This window comes from Gasterosteus aculeatus, chromosome 8, assembly GCF_964276395.1.
Source record: "Gasterosteus aculeatus chromosome 8, fGasAcu3.hap1.1, whole genome shotgun sequence".
Lineage (NCBI taxonomy): Eukaryota > Metazoa > Chordata > Actinopteri > Perciformes > Gasterosteidae > Gasterosteus > Gasterosteus aculeatus.
In genome coordinates, this window is record NC_135695.1 from 18,920,876 (window position 1) to 18,928,544 (window position 7,669).

Genomic DNA, 7,669 nt, shown 5'->3' on the forward strand with positions numbered 1-7,669 from the left:
GAGAGGAGATGAGAAAAGAGAGAGAAAGAGAGAGGGAGGCATAGAGAAAGCGGGAGACAGGAGGGAGGGATACAGTTGGAGGGAGGTAGGGACACACAGACAGATAAGGAGACAGAAGCATTCCCGCTATGCCACATATGTTTACATGATACCTGTAGCTGGTAGCTTTGTAGCTAGCTTCTAGCATGTTACTTTCGTTTACGTCTTCGCTTAGTTCTTTCTGGAACGGATGCTTCGTCGTTGACGAGGTACCTTTTGTAACGTACTGGATCCATTATTTTTCTTTATTTGTTGCTTATTTACCACAGACCGTAAAGCATACTGGCAAGCATGTATCCACTCTGCTCCGATCGGCCGCTACAGAGTCGCGTGCGAATGACGTCATCAACCGCGCTGGGCCGCTTGTTGATGACGTCATTCCCATGCAGGCGCGAACGCGCCGAAAGATAACGGCTGGGACTAAGTATAAAGTATTAAAAATGGAGACATCAGCGTTCCGCTATGTCCTACTTGAATGGACTGAGGGTGATGATCGTGGGGCGCATAGTATTTTGGCGATGGACTGTGTCCGGAACTTTTCAGTTCAAGATTTTTTTGCCTCGACTGAACAAAACGAGAAGCTGGTGGAATGACGAAAAGGCCGCCAACCCTGGCCGGTTCACCGAGCCAAAATTGTTGACGTGGCAAGTAAGTTATGTTACATTTCTATTATGTATATCACATTAAATTTTGCTCGCACTTAAAGAAGTGTAAAATGGATCTTGTTACCTGACTAGCTTAGTATGCTGGCTGTTAGCTACCTAATTTGCTAATGCTACCTAAGTTTCTTAATTGGGACTAATGCTACGTTTGGTAACGTTAAACATGATTAGACAAACGTTTGCAGTAAACATTTCAATTTTATTGCACCAGAATTTGAAAAACCTCTCCAAATTAAACTGCGTGAGATTGAGGTGGAGAAAGAGGGCACACAAACAAAACGTCCTCACATCCCAAACTCAAAGTACATTGAGCAGCAGGGGAAGACTGAGAAGGCTTCAAAAAAAAAGGTAACTGACTGCACCAATTGGTGCTTTAGTTCAAGTTATCTCCCCTCTCTTGTTTCTTAATGTGTAGGCATGTTTGTAGATTTGTAATTGTGTCATCTTTGATGATTTAATGTGCTTTGACAAGATATATGTGCAAGCTGGTGTAACGCAAGTTAATAAGAGTTGAGCTAAAAGTCAGTCTGTGTCTTTCTGTCGGTTGACAATAAAAAGGGAGGGTCTTCCAAATACAAGCACCAGGAGGGTGAGAAGCAGGAGGAGGGTCATGACAGACTTTCAAAGAACAAGGTACACTACCAGTCGTCCTGTGTGTGCTGTTACATTACAATACATTCATGGTTCCTCTGTTTCTCCCTCTCCCTCCAAAGGTTGCCGTGAAAAAGAAAAATCTTTCTAAATACGAGGAGGAGGAGGAGGAGGAAGTGGATGATGAGGCACGTCATGACACAAAGAACAAGGTACACTACCAGTCTGCATCCAGTGTGTGTTATTACATGGCAATACAGTAAAGATAAGTAAGACTTTTATAATAAAGTGCATTACCAGTAGCTGTTACAAGGTATGACACCAGCACAGTAGGCAACTTTGTCCTCTCTCTTTCTCTCTCCCTCCCAGCGGGCCAGAGAAGAGGAGGAGCATATTGGGGATGAAGACGACAAAGTACCAGCCTCAAAGAAAAAGGTAGCCTAAATGATGACATCCGGTGTGTGGTGTAGACGTCTGTGCCGTAGACGTCCTGCTACCTTCCTCTTACATTTCTTATGACATCCTCCCAGAAAATCAGAATCAACCATTTACAAAAGTTAAAGTTATATAACAATTAGCTGTTGTTCTTCTCTGTATTTCTCTTTCTCATAGAGTGCTGCTGAATTTAGAAAGCAACTGGACGAACAGATGTGGGAGAGAAAAAAAATTGAACAAATGCAAAGAAATTTGCAGGAGTTGCGAAATGAAGTTCAGTCTCTCAAAAGTGAAAATGCACATCTGAAAGATGTTCTGGAATGGGAAGCAACCTGAATGGTACAAAAACATGTTGCTAATCTCTTCTGTCCTTAAAAAAACAAAAAACAAGTCAGTCATATTCTGTGTAATGAATCATGTTTGTGTGCGGGCATACCATCGCTTTTGTACTTGCCATTTTTGTATTTCCTTGCACCTCAAGAAAACGTAATGTGTGTGTGTTACGACCCCCTGGATGGTCTAGGGGTGCGGGGACCATAAACATATAGGCAGAACCTGGTCGGGTGTAAAAGGGTAGTATTTATTGGCAACCAGAGGTAAACAGGCACGTAACAACAAACAAAAGGAGGGTGGATGAGGGTGCTGTGAAAAGACAAACTAAGTAAAATAAAAGAGATCCCCAAAAGGAGAACTATGCCTGAATATACGTTAAAACAAACAGTAGGCGCTTACCATAAAAAACACAAAGAGCACAGCACCCACTACACCTATGAAGCTAACAAACACAGAACTACGTGTGGTGAAATCAGTATAGACTCTGGCCCTAACTCACCCCCTTTTGTCAGCTCCGTGCTGGCAAAAACACACAGAACCAAAGCACAGTTCTCTACCCAGTTGCACTCAATTACAAACACAGAAGGCACACAAGTCCACTGGCCAAGACAAGCCACCCCGAGCCACTGGTGGGCTCTCCTTAAGAGCTGGAGGTAAGGCTGCGATGGTGACCTGCCATTGGGCGCGCTGGGACAGGGTGGACGAATGGGTGGAGCTGGAGTGAACCTGTGGGGCTCCACCGAAACCAGGAAGTAGGCAGGGCTTCAGTCCACAGGGCCGCACAGCCTACTTGGTACAGACAAGACAGAAATACAGACCACGGTGACAGCCGTAACAGTGTGTATATATAAAAAAAACTCTTGCTTACTCCACCTTCAAATGCATAATGTGTTGAGAAGGGAAAACAAAACTTTTAAGACATTATAAGTTCACCACTTTAACCATAGCCTACTTGTATCAATGTTTATTAGGCATCAATGGAGACTGCATAAGGTATGGGCACAATAACAGTGGGTAGACAGGTAAATAATATCAATATATACAGCAAGACAGATCACACCCAGGCCCCGAATCCACCTCCTCAAAGTGATCCACTCGCCACCGAGTCGGAGGTTCCTCTGTCATCCTCACTGGCACCATCAAGGTTGTTCCAGTTTTCTCCATACGTTTGTGTCACTTTTCCATTTTTTTACAAGATGTGAAAATATATTTAGGGTGTTATTGAATAAACATTCACATACAAATACCAGTCTTTCATGAGATTTTAATGAAAGTTTATATTTATTATACAAGTATTTGATTCTATAGGTCAGAATGACTTATTATACTCAGTCTTTTGTTCCTGTAGAAACTCCACGTCCGCCGTCGCTGGCAGTTATCGACCAGCTGCTCAACAAACCCCGTGAGCAGAAAGACACACTGAAGCTTGTGGACCAGGACTACGCTGCTCTAGTTCACAACTCCTGTACAGACCCCAACAGCATGCTCCACCCAACAACAAAACTACATATTCTACAATATGTAAAGCACCTCAGCAAATTGTTGAACACCAGTTCCTCTTTAAACGTCAGTCCAGAAAAACTGTAAGAGAGGCAGAAACTCTCTGACAGAGGTGAGTGAGACCACTAGTGTGCCAGTTGTTACGATGTCTGTTGCTATTGTTCACCCACCTCCACCTGTTCAGATGCTGACACAAGCTTCTATTGAGAAGATTGTACTCAACATCATGGAAAAGCAGCAGCAACATAAACAGGAACAACAACAACAACCAAGTTAATATATTTCAATTACTAATGTCTACATGTGTAATAAGTGAAAATAAGTGAATCACTGTAGTGAACAGTAAAATAAGTTGGTCTGTAAGTACAATCTAATGATAACCAGTAGACAGCAGATTGGGGTAAACATTTCCTTTATTGTTATTTGAGAAGGATGAGGTAGGATGGAGTGGGAGGTGAAGGAAGGTGTTCTTACAGGTGTCCTGTCTCAGGCACGTTGATGTTGACGTCCTGGATGGTCTCCTTTTTCTTCTCTTCTCTCTCCTATTTCTTTGTCTCCTTGTCCTGTATCTTGCGCCTCATTTTGGCCATCTCCGTCTGCCGGTCTTGCATCGGTCTCCCAAAATGCCTCCTTTTTTTAAGTCAAGGCAGATGTATTCAAGGACTCTTTTGTCCTCTAATTCTTGGATCCTGGGGATTAAGATCTGATGTTCTTTGGGGATAGTATCCTCTGTTTGTTGGATCTTAGAGATCAGGCACAACTCAGTGAAACCACTGCTTGTAACCATCTCGTGGTGCTTGCCTTTTCTATAAAGCCGACCAACTTTAAAATAAAAACAAAAATATAAATACAATATTTACTTGAAATGAAATGAAATAAAAAGAAGGCAGAAATGAGGTAAGCGGAAATGTGCAAAACCGAGCAGGTTGTAAAAAAAGAAAAAAACGAAATGAAATGTGTGCATTATAAATTAACAGTACAGTTAATTAAAGCTGACCAATTAAAAAATAAAAACTAACAAAACAATATTTACTTAAATGTACAAAATAAGGCAGAAATGAGGTAAGGGAAATGTGCAAACCTGATTAGGTTGTAAAAAAAAATAAGCAGCCAGAGAGGGATCTTTTTTTTTTTTTTAGATCTTTCTTATTTAGATCTCTTTTTTCAGATCTCTTTCTTTTTTTTTTTTTTAGATCTTTTTGAGTTTTTTTCAGAATTTTTTTTTTCAGGGTAGATGGATAAGGTAGGATGGAGTGGGAGGTGAAGGAAGGTGTTCTTACAGGTGTCCAGTCTCAGGCACGTTGATGTTGACGTCCTGGATGGTCTGCTTTTTCTTCTCTCTCCTATTTCTTTGTCTCCTTGTCCTGCATCTTATGCCTCATTTTGTCCATCTCCGTCTGCCGGTCTTTTTTTTTTTTTTTTAAGTACAGGCAGATGTTTTCAAGGACTGTTTTGTTGTCCTCTAATTCTTGGATCCTGGTGATACGGATCTGATGTTCTTTGGGGATGGTATTCTTTTTTTCAGAATTTTTTTTTCAGGGTAGATGGATGAGATAGGATGGAGTGGGAGGTGAAGGAAGGTGTTCTTACAGGTGTCCAGTCTCAGGCACGTTGATGTTGACGTCCTGGATGGTCTGCTTTTTCTTCTCTCTCCTATTTCTTTGTCTCCTTGTCCTGCATCTTATGCCTCATTTTGTCCATCTCCGTCTGCCGGTCTTTTTTTTTTTTTTTAAGTACAGGCAGATGTTTTCAAGGACTGTTTGGTTGTCCTCTAAGTCTTGGATCCTGGCGATAAGGATCTGATGTTCTTTGGGGATGGTATTCTTTTTTTCAGAATTGTTTTTTTTTTCAGGGTAGATGGATGAGGTAGGATGGAGTGGGAGGTGAAGGAAGGTGTTCTTACAGGTGTCCAGTCTCAGGCACGTTGATGTTGACGTCCTGGATGGTCTGCTTTTTCTTCTTTCCTATTTCTTTATCTCCTTGTCCTGCATCTTATGCCTTATTTTGTCCATCTCCGTCTGCCGGTCTTTTTCTTTTTTTTTTTTTTTTTAAGTACAGGCAGATGTTTTCAAGGACTGTTTTGTTGTCCTCTAATTCTTGGATCCTGGTGATAAGGATCTGATGTTCTTTGGGGATGGTATCCTCCGTTTGTTGGATCTTAGCGATCAGGCACAACTCAGTGAAACCACTGCTTGTGACCATCTCGTGGTGGGTATCCTCTCGGCAGGTTGTAAAAAAAAAATGAAATGAAATGTGTGCAATATAAATTAACAGTACAGTTAATTAAAGCCGACCAATTAAAAAATAAAAAATAACAAAACAATATTTAAATAAATGTACATGAAATAAAAATAAGGCAGAAATGAGGTAAGGGAAATGTGCAAACCTGATTAGGTTGTAAAAAAAATAAGCAGCCAGAGAATCCCTCTGGGATCTTTTTTTTTTTTTAGATCTTTCTTATTTAGATCTCTTTTTTTTCAGATCTCTTTTTTTTTTTTTTTTTTTTAGATCTTTTTTTAGTTTTTTTTTAAATTTCTTTTTTTTCAGGGTAGATGGATGAGGTAGGATGGAGTGGGAGGTGAAGGAAGGTGTTCTTACAGGTGTCCAGTCTCAGGCACGTTGATGTTGACGTCCTGGATGGTCTGCTTTTTCTTCTCTCTCCTATTTCTTTATCTCCTTGTCCTGCATCTTATGCCTCATTTTGTCCATCTCCGTCTGCCGGTCTTTTTTTTATCTATTTTTTTAAGAACATGCAGATGTTTTCAAGGACTGTTTTGTTGTCCTCTAATTCTTAGCGATCAGGCACAACTCAGTGAAACCACTGCTTGTGACCATCTCGTGGTGGGTATTCTCTCGGCAGGTTGTAAAAAAAAAATGAAATGAAATGTGTGCAATATAAATTAACAGTACAGTTAATTAAAGCCGACCAATTAAAAAATTAAAAAATAACAAAACAATATTTAAATAAATGTACATGAAATGAAAATGAGGTAAGGGAAATGTGCAAACATGATTAGGTTGTAAAAAAAAATAAGCAGCCAGAGAATCCTTCTGGGATCTTTTTTTTTTTTTAGATCTTTCTTATTTAGATCTCTCTTTTTTTTCAGATCTTGTTTTTTTTTTTTTTTTTTTTTAGATCTTTTTTTAGTTTTTTTTTAAATTTCTTTTTTTTCAGGGTAGATGGATGAGGTAGGATGGAGTGGGAGGTGAAGAAAGGTGTTCTTACAGGTGTCCAGTCTCAGGCACGTTGATGTTGACGTCCTGGATGGTCTGCTTTTTCTTCTCTCTCCTATTTCTTTGTCTCCTTGTCCTGCATCTTATGCCTCATTTTGTCCATCTCCGTCTGCCGGTCTTTTTTTTTTTTTTTAAGTACAGGCAGATGTTTTCAAGGACTGTTTTGTTGTCCTCTAAGTCTTGGATCCTGGCGATAAGGATCTGATGTTCTTTGGGGATGGTATTCTTTTTTTCAGAATTGTTTTTTTTTCAGGGTAGATGGATGAGGTAGGATGGAGTGGGAGGTGAAGGAAGGTGTTCTTACAGGTGTCCAGTCTCAGGCACGTTGATGTTGACGTCCTGGATGGTCTGCTTTTTCTTCTTTCCTATTTCTTTATCTCCTTGTCCTGCATCTTATGCCTCATTTTGTCCATCTCCGTCTGCGGTCTTTTTCTTTTTTTTTTTTTTTTAAGTACAGGCAGATGTTTTCAAGGACTGTTTTGTTGTCCTCTAATTCTTGGATCCTGGTGATAAGGATCTGATGTTCTTTGGGGATGGTATCCTCCGTTTGTTGGATCTTAGCGATCAGGCACAACTCAGTGAAACCACTGCTTGTGACCATCTCGTGGTGGGTATCCTCTCGGCAGGTTGTAAAAAAAAAAATGAAATGAAATGTGTGCAATATAAATTAACAGTACAGTTAATTAAAGCCGACCAATTAAAAAATAAAAAATAACAAAACAATATTTAAATAAATGTACATGAAATAAAAATAAGGCAGAAATGAGGTAAGGGAAATGTGCAAACCTGATTAGGTTGTAAAAAAAATAAGCAGCCAGAGAATCCCTCTGGAATCTTTTTTTTTTTAGATCTTTCTTATTTAGATCTCTTTTTTT

General features: G+C 40.0%; 1 protein-coding gene and 1 non-coding gene across 2 annotated transcripts in view; one reads left to right on the plus strand and one right to left on the minus strand.

The window, feature by feature from the left end:
* Positions 1 to 377, minus strand: part of crlf1b (cytokine receptor-like factor 1b) — an 11,252-nt gene extending 10,875 nt beyond the window's left edge. Inside the window, exon 1 of the mRNA XM_040185285.2 lies at positions 153 to 377. The gene's annotated coding sequence lies outside the window, so the exon portion shown is untranslated. The remainder of the gene's footprint in view (positions 1 to 152) is intronic.
* Positions 378 to 405: 28 nt separating this feature from the next.
* LOC120824428 (uncharacterized) lies at positions 406 to 3,672 on the plus strand. The gene is made up of 7 exons (XR_013468653.1): positions 406 to 687; positions 913 to 1,049; positions 1,260 to 1,334; positions 1,415 to 1,504; positions 1,662 to 1,727; positions 1,905 to 2,066; positions 3,409 to 3,672. It is a non-coding gene; the product is annotated as an uncharacterized LOC120824428 (transcript).
* Positions 3,673 to 7,669: the final 3,997 nt, after the last annotated feature.